We start from the raw sequence: 9,020 nt of genomic DNA on the forward strand, positions 1-9,020 counted from the left end.
ACTACTTAATTTAAAAAGTATTCTTTAAAAAGTACACTCTTAGAACGGATGTGTTAAAAACAACACATTAATGTTGATTCTGGGACAACACACTAAATGCATTCTCCCAGAATCCACCCATCTCTGTGTTATTATTGAAACAACACATTTTGTGTTACTTTTAACACAACTTGTGTTTTACTTTAACACAAAATGAACACAAAATGACACATAATGTGTTAAAATTACACATAATGTGTTAAAAGCTAAACACAAAAAGATGTGTGAAAAATGAACACTCTAAGAGTGTAGTATATTGTAGTATTGTACATAGTACAATATATGATTTGTGTATTGTGTTAACTGTGTATATTGTATGTTGTCTATACTGTAATTATTGTGTACCAATAGCACAGCTGCTGGGAATATACACACAAAGTTTTTTATTTCTTCTATACCCACCAGTGGCGGCTGGTCAGTTCTCTTCCGAGGGGCGCAAATTCAAAATATGTGTTCCAAGTGTCATGTGTGTTGCTTGTCATTCCAAAATATGTGTTTGTAGTGTCATGTGAACCTATGTGCATCATGCGTCTTGTCAAAATAAGTGCCTGCTGCACAGGCATCGAAACGGTTTATGATAAAAGAGACGCTCACATTCACAAAATACTTGCAAGACACTAACTTAACACTAAACTCTGACTACATGAGATTAAAGGTGCTCTAAGCGAATTCACGCATTTTAGGCCATAACATTTTTTTGTTTCATACAGTAAACATCTCCTCACTATCTGTTAGCTGCCTGTCCTCTGAACACACTATAAAAAAGCGGTCTAGGCAGCCTAGGCCTCGCAAACTACATCAAAAACAAAGTGGTCAAACCTACCACCATGAAACATAACAAAGTGTTCCAGCCAATAAACGCCAAGAAGGATTTGGGAGTGGGGGTTGGGCTCGTTCATGACTCGTTCAGAAAGCACGGAAGGGAGGAGGAGGGGAGGAAATAGCTGCGCTCCGTTTTGTTTGAAAACACTTTGAACGTCAACAAGAAGTGATATCACACAGATTCACTTAGAGCGCCTTTAAGCGAGTATCTGGCAAACGTGAGTGTCACTTTTATCATAAACCCTTTAGACGCGTCTGCAGCAGGCACTTATTTTGACAAGATGCATGATGCACATGGTTCACATGACGCGCCGAACACATAATTTGAAATGAGGAACCACACACATTAGAGGCTACATAAATTTAGTGACGAGCTTTGCATTGTGCGCCCTTGAAAAAGAAGTCACAGTAATATAAAAAAGTAATGCGAGTTCCTTTTCAGTTTAATTAATTCGATTTAAAAAATATAATGTACTAAATTAAACTGAATGTCATGTAGAATTATGCACTCTATGGGGCGGTTTCCCAGACAGGGATTAGGCTAGTCCTAGACTAAAATATATTTAAGAGCTGTCCAAACTGAAAACAACTTGCTTGACAATTCTTAAAATACATCAGTGCCCTTTGTTTTGCCTCAAAATGCACAAAAGTAATGTTTGTTAAAACTAGTTATATTTCCTTATTTAACTAAGGCCTAGTCCTGACGTTAGCTAATCCCTGTCCAGGTAACTGCCCCTATGTGTGTGCACCTAAGCGGAAACAGTTTGAGTGAGAAACAAAAATGGCAGGTCAGAGCTTGACATTTTTGCAATGGAAATATTAAATTTCTATATATAAACTTCTCAGTCATAAAAACACCTACAAGACCTGAAAGAGATCAAGTCTCAGCCAAGTAAGAAAAAGTAATGCAAAAGTAACCTAAAAGTAACATAAATATTACTTTCCATGAAAAGCAACTAAATAACGCACTTAGTTACTTTATTGGGAAGTAAGTTAATATTGTAATACATTACTTTTAAAAGTAATTTTAACCAACACTGTTGTTTAAACTTACAGTGTACAGTATATCATTTTTGTAAACTTTAGATATTTTTTCTGACAATTTTTTTTTATAATATGTATAATATCAAAGGGAATATATGAAAATGACAGTAGATGACAAAGACACACTGAAACGTTCAAAACGCATTCATACTCACTCTGATTTCCGCTAGAAGAACGCACATTGCTATAAGCTGCCTCAGGTCATGAGAACTGACGCAGAAATGAGAGAGTGATCCAGGAAGCTTTGCTGTGACAACAGATTTCATGTTCGCTGCTCTTCCCAAACCAGAGGTGTCACAAAATCAATGCAGTTTTCTTTAGACAGCTGTTGAGTGTACAGCAGGTGCATTACACAGTCGAAGGCCTGAAAAAACACAAATGCATTACATTTGTCAAGTATAATACAGTATATGCGGAAGGATCATGCATAATTGCCATTACAGTAAAATAAAATAAACGTTATTACGCATGCAAAATGCATACAAAATCAAGCACGTGTTCATATTTGTCTCTTATACTCTGCTCGATCGAAAAAGGCTGTGTGTGAATACAGCAGTGGGACAAAGAAACACACACATACAAGTACACACAAACACACTGAGGGTAAGAGGTGGGGAGCGAGATTATTGAGGTAGTATCATACAGGAATATTAAAGAAGGCTCTTAAGATTTTAATAAGAATAAAATGAAACAGTAACCACCAAGGGGCCAGCAGGGTTAATCCCTTCAATATTACAGAAAAAACAGAGAGGATGGAGAGGGGGAGACGCGAGGGGAGGAGGAGAGAGGATACAGGCAAAGAAAATGCAGTTGCCTGAAAATGCAATAAAAGTAACGCTTGCCTTGGAATCAACACAGTGCCAAAACCAAGGCATTGGTAAACACACACATATCTACATATAAACACAGGGATAGATAGATAGATAGATAGATAGATAGATAGATAGATAGATAGATAGATAGATAGATAGATAGATAGATAGATAGATAGATAGATAGATAGATAGATAGATAGATAGATGCATAAACAGACACACACACACACACCGGCAGCAGATGGCATGAGACAGTTGGCAGTGGTAAGTGAGCATGAGTATCTGTTTACTAATAACCCTTTAATTACTTCAGCTGGTGGATGGGATAAAAACGCCAGACTCAAGCAGGTGAACATCTTCAGGTGATGAGAGGGTTACACCTGATGCAGAGCTTCTAATCACAATGACATTTCATCCAAAGATCACTCATTATGAAAGCAAAACAACAAGATGTCTTATCTGGGTTGGGTGGATGTGTGTGAGCGTGTACGAGCATGTCCTCATTGCAAACTTCACATACAGCAGTATTATATATATGTGCCGTATATATGGTACCCCACACTGCTGTAAATGTCAGGAGAAATCCATTCATTTCTCTGGATAACTTTAACCCTCTCCATTTTGTTGGTCTGAACCCACCTTTTGGGCAAATATGTTACAAAGACTCGTTCTTTTCTCTGGTCTGCGTGAATTCCTCCTGCCTCCGTTTCGGCGGGGCGAACGGGGAGTGCGCCACGTTCGCTGGCTGCCCTTTAACTCAGCCGTGCTGCAAAAGCATACATTTTAATGATGAGACCTTTTCTTTTAAATAACTCCTCTACAGGAGAAAAATAAATTGCTGTTCAAGAGGAAATATTACACTGGGCATTGTGGGATTGAGGGGGATTGAGAGGCGCAGGCCGCGTGACCCATACATCACAGCCAACCTGTATAAATTAAGATATAAATAGCTTTATACAGAGATATTTTACCTTGGGTTTGCATCAGGAGGACTGTGTGTGTGTATGTGTGCGTGCATTAGGCGTCATGCACAGACGGAAGTGTGTGTCGGTGTGCGTGTGTGAGGGGTAGAAGAGAAAGAGTGTGTTTGTGTGTATGACACAGAAAATCCCCCTCAGAGTGCTGGGCAAACAGAAAGCAGGCCGTATAAAGGCTGAAAAGACCTCGCTTGGTTATTGTATATTCCTCGCCCGGATCCCTCTAAAGACCCCCATAGCCCCGTACTGTCACCAGGGCCACTGTGTCATCACGGACAGCCGGCTTTAGACAGGGCCCTGGCGAAGGCTCCAAAAGGAAATTAAAAGGGGATTACTGCTGCCTGATTCGCTGAAGGGATTCGCTAGGCCCGGTTTTTATTTAGTTCTCAGCCTGAAGTGTGAGGAGGGAACAGGGTAAGTCTGTTCAAAGCCTTCACACTCCGCTCTGCTTATCTACAAAAACTGATGTAATATTTCAGAACGGTATATATGTGTTAGGCCCGGGGGAAATGCTCGCGCTCCGTCTCCACCTGCGGATTTATCGAATGCATCGCGCGCACAAGAGAAAAGAAATTGTTGTTTTAAAAAATCATAGGTGTGTGAATAGCAGCTTTTCAAATTTTGATTTCACTGATGAATACAGACTTCAACACGGTGTGCGTTTAAAGCTCTACAGCCGATTTTTTTTTGTCTTTTGATAAAATATATAGTCTACCTTGAATGCTCTGTAAGTCGGGGATAAAAACGTCTGCCAAATGAATAAATGTAAGTGTTCTGTAACTGTTTCTGGCATTCTGTCAGTTCAGTTTGCATGTGTACAACTACATGCAATTTGCACACGGTTTCCACACCAAATTCAAGGACCTTTCAAGGACTTTCCAGGTCCAATACCCTCAAATACAAGGACTAAATGTGGGGACACATTTCAAGTGAGAGCAAGGTTACATCGTGTTATCTTTTAAGATACATTGTTACAGTTCCCTTTCGAGGGATCTCGCGCCTCGTCACTGCGGTGACACTTTGGGGATGCTTCCAGGGGTAAGTGGGTCTGAATGTGTATATCAAATTCAACCAATGATGAGGCTTAACGACAAAGACAGGGTGATGCGGGATCCAGGAATTATATCACTATCTGAAATATTGCCAAATATGGCGTTACAGGGACGCAGGAAGTATGGCAAGGGAGACGCAGCGTCTCGTTCCCTTCTTAGGGAACAACAGTTACATATGTAACCCGAGACATTTTCATGTGTCAAACACAACTATGCAAAAAAGCATTTTGGTATGAATCAACATTCGCATACAGAAGATATAAGCATTTAAAGCAAACAGTTTAGCACGCGTACTTAAAAGGCAAGAAATTTTATGATATTATGCTACACTACACAAGGAATAATATGGGTTGCACTTTATTTTTACAGTACGTGTACTTACCTTGTACATATATGGTAATTAAGTTGTACTTACCGACAAATGTGTGGTACTTACTTCTAGGTATCTGCATGGTAATTGATTGGTATCATTAATGTACTTACCAGTAGTACATACTTGGTAGTTATTATGTAACTCTAGGTAGGTACTGGGTAATAACATATACATACTTATAGTGTAGGTATACTGTAACTAACGAGAAACTTTACTGTACTTACAAATAAATGTACAATATAAGTATTTAGTATTTACAGGCAAGTTAGGGTAAATGACAGGTATTTATAGTGTACATATATGATAACTAATATCAAACACTACTGTACTTACAAATTGTACGTGATACGTGATAAGTGTGCCTGTAGGCCAGTGTAAGTTAATGACGGCACATATGGTGTATGTATACTGTAACTAACGAGAAACACTAGTGTAAGTTATACTTATACCATACATATATAAGTTAGTGTAAGTGTAAGTTATACTTATACCATACATATATGATAACTAAGAACAAACATTACTGATGTGCCATTTTGGTACTCAGACTCAGTATCTTTGTCTTTTAAACCAAGCATTAAATAACCGTATGGATTAACCACTGGGTACATTCACTAGTACGTCCATGGTAACTGCATGGAAACACGACTGTAAAATAAAGTGTTGCTTTTTACACAGTTATTACATAGGACCTACCACCTAAGATATAGCATCATATACATGTCACTGTCTGGCAAACCCAACCATTGACTATCATACGCATTAACTACTGGGTACATTCACTAGTACACACTTATTGTGTATATACAATTTGTAAGTACAGAAGTGTTTGATATTAGTTATCATATATGTACACTATAAATACCTGTCATTAACCCTAACTTGCCTGTAAATACTAAATACTTAAATTGTACATTTATTTGTAAGTACAGTAATGTTTCTTGTTAGTTACAGTATACCTACATTATAAGTATGTATCTGTTATTACCCAGTAATTATTTAGAGTGACATAATAACTTCCAAGTATGTACCACTGGTAAGTAAAGTAATGATACCAGTTTATTACCATGTAGATACCTAAAAGTAAGTACCACACATTTGTCGGTAAGTACAACTTATTTACCATATATGTACAAGGTAAGTACACGTACTGTAAAATAAAGTGCTACCATATATGGATTTTTTTCCAGAAAACTTCTTGCATAAAATAGATTCAAGCACTTTCAATGATCTGTATCTATGTATGTATATTTTCAAAAACTTCCCAGGGCCTTGAAATATTTCCCCCAGATTCACAAACTTTCAAGGACCCGTAAGAACCCTGTTTGCATGATGCAATTTCTTATGTTATTAGCTGGATCTGAGTGCAATGTGGTATGCTTTGCTTGAATTGCTCCACCATGGGCCAGGCACCAAAAAGTTCAAAAGTGCATTTGATTACAAAACCGGTGGATACGTGCATAAAGCTGTTCTTCATCATTAGTCCATCATTCAATCCATGATCAATAAAAAAAATCTCTTTTCAATAATTAAGTTTGTTTAGCGTCTACCTTTATCTTATGGGCTGTATCAGCATAACATTACAGTGGATGGCAGCTGCTTATCGCTAAGGTGAAGGATTTTAATATATCGTATGCTAAACTATTAAGTAAACTTACCCCAGAGATTTCTCAAGTAGTCACTGTCTGGCTTCAACATCTATTGTCCTCAACGATTGGTTGCTTTACTGTGCTTGTGTCTTTATGTGTGTGTGGCAACATTATCAATTATCCAGTGCGCAGTCTCACTCTAGCTTGGTGTTAAATTAAGTTGTCAGCGCTGTCTCCACAATTTCCCCCTTCACAGAGGCAGACGCTGATGGGGCTTGACGGCCGCTTGGTGGTTCTCCTCGCCGGCTGCCGGCCCGCATTGTGCCTGCAATTCATCTTCGCACATCCAGAGTGCAGCCCGCGTGCCAAGCTCTGCCAGCCGGCAACACAGCCAACCCAGCCCAGTGTACGGCTGCCTAGGACGGATGCAAAGAGAATGAGCTAGATCACCTTCCAAAAAACTCACAGTGAAGAAGCATTGGAGTGTGGCCTACTATTGCAGTGTGGCTTGTATTTGTGTGTGTGTGTTTGTCAAAGATGAAATTGGGGGTAGTAAATGTAGAGGGCAACGAACCTAAAATTGAGTGTTTGCTTTACACTATGTTTAAGGGGAAAAAAATGACATCATTTACTCACCCGCATGCTGTTTCAACCCGAATTACTTTCTTTTCTGCAAAAACACAAAAGGTGAAGTTAGGCAGAATGATAGAGACTGACAGCCTCAGTCAATATTCCTTTTCATTGAGGAAAACATGTTTTGCCATCCAGGTTTAAAAATAAGATAACAGAATATTAATTATAGAGTCCCTTTAATTGACCTTTAACATTAATCAACCATGAATCTAAATACTTGTGTGTAGGATATGGGAAAAAATGTCATACAGGTTTAAAAATGACAATAGCAGAATTTTCCTTTTTGGGTTTAATTGACTTTTAACATTTATTGACCATGAATTTAAAGGGACACTCCATTTAAAAAAAAAATATGCTAATTTTCCAGCTCCCCTAGAGTTAAACATTTGATTTTTACCGTTTTGGAATCCATTCAGCTGATCTCCAGGTCTGGTACTACCACTTTTAGCATAGCTTAGCATAATCCATTGAATCTGATTAGACCATTAGCATCGTGCTAAAAAATAACCAAAGAGTTTCTATATTTTTCCTATTTAAAACTTGACTCTTCTGTAGTGCCCGAAAATAGCCCCCTGCTATTCAAAGTTACCAAGGGGACTATTTTCGGGTGCTGCGTAATATCATTGCGCCTGCTGCACCCATACGGCAGCATAGTTCTTGATTATTACGCCTGAATGAGAGTATAGTTCTTAACCATATCGACCTAGAAAATTGCAATTTTAAATTTTCTGTCAGTCTTAGTACAAAGGAATCAAGTTTTAAAGCAACACTAAAGAGTTTTTGCTCTTTGCTCCCCCTACAGGTTGGAAGCGAAATTGCCCATTACCACTGTCGTAAATAATTTATCCTACTGCAGCAAAGCTGGCTCTGATTGGATTGTAGTTCTGCCGTAAAGCAAGTTTTTGTAGTTTTCACTCGAACTACGGGACCGCAACCCGGCGGTTGGAAACTTCTTTAGTGCGGTTTTGGTCGATAGAGGGCTGCAAAGCGAATGTGAAAGTGCCGTTCACCCTGTTTCGAGTGGATGAACTTTTTTTAGAAACGTTATTTTAAGGTAAAAAAAAAAAACTCTTTAGTGTTGCTTTAAATAAGAAAAATATTGAAACTCTTATTATTTTTGAGAGTGATGCTAATGGTCTAATCAGATTCAATGGATAATGCTAAGCTATACTAAAAGTGGTACCGGTAGACCCGGAGATCGGCTGAATGAATTCCAAAACGGTAAAAATCAAATGTTTAACTCTAGGGGAGCTGGAAAATGAGCATATTTTCAAAAAAGTGAAGTTTTGCTTTAAAAACTGGTATGTATGTATGTATGTATAGGAGGGGCAAACAACATGAGACTGTTAAATTAAAACATCTGAGAAGCAGAATATTCCCAATTTTCTGTGCAATGCATCTCATTGCTGCTTTGTAACAAGTGAGACATTCAAGAGATCTTGTTTGTGAATTACATTCCCATGGACAGTGGTCACAACGAGTCCATGTGAATTTCCTATCTGGTAATGTGTTTGCCTGGGTCTGACAGGAAGGGTGAATAAAGAGGAAGAAAATATAGATTTGAGATGTGTATGTATGAGAGAAAGCAAGCAGGAAAGGCAGAGAAAAAGAGTATGAGAGCACAGTTTGTGGACAGCAAAGCCCATGAGAGACATAACTTGGCAGCTTACCTGCTT

At 38.5% G+C, this 9,020-nt stretch overlaps 1 long non-coding RNA gene across 1 annotated transcript; it reads right to left on the reverse strand.

Moving 5' to 3' along the window:
• Nucleotides 1-1,990: 1,990 nt before the first annotated feature.
• LOC129423104 (uncharacterized) lies at nt 1,991-7,390 on the reverse strand. Its single transcript, XR_012371333.1, has 4 exons — nt 7,348-7,390; nt 6,781-7,127; nt 3,360-3,486; nt 1,991-2,269 (listed from the first exon to the last, which is right to left on the reverse strand). It is a non-coding gene; the product is annotated as an uncharacterized lncRNA (long non-coding RNA).
• Nucleotides 7,391-9,020: the final 1,630 nt, after the last annotated feature.

The sequence above is a fragment of the Misgurnus anguillicaudatus genome, chromosome 9, assembly GCF_027580225.2.
Source record: "Misgurnus anguillicaudatus chromosome 9, ASM2758022v2, whole genome shotgun sequence".
Lineage (NCBI taxonomy): Eukaryota > Metazoa > Chordata > Actinopteri > Cypriniformes > Cobitidae > Misgurnus > Misgurnus anguillicaudatus.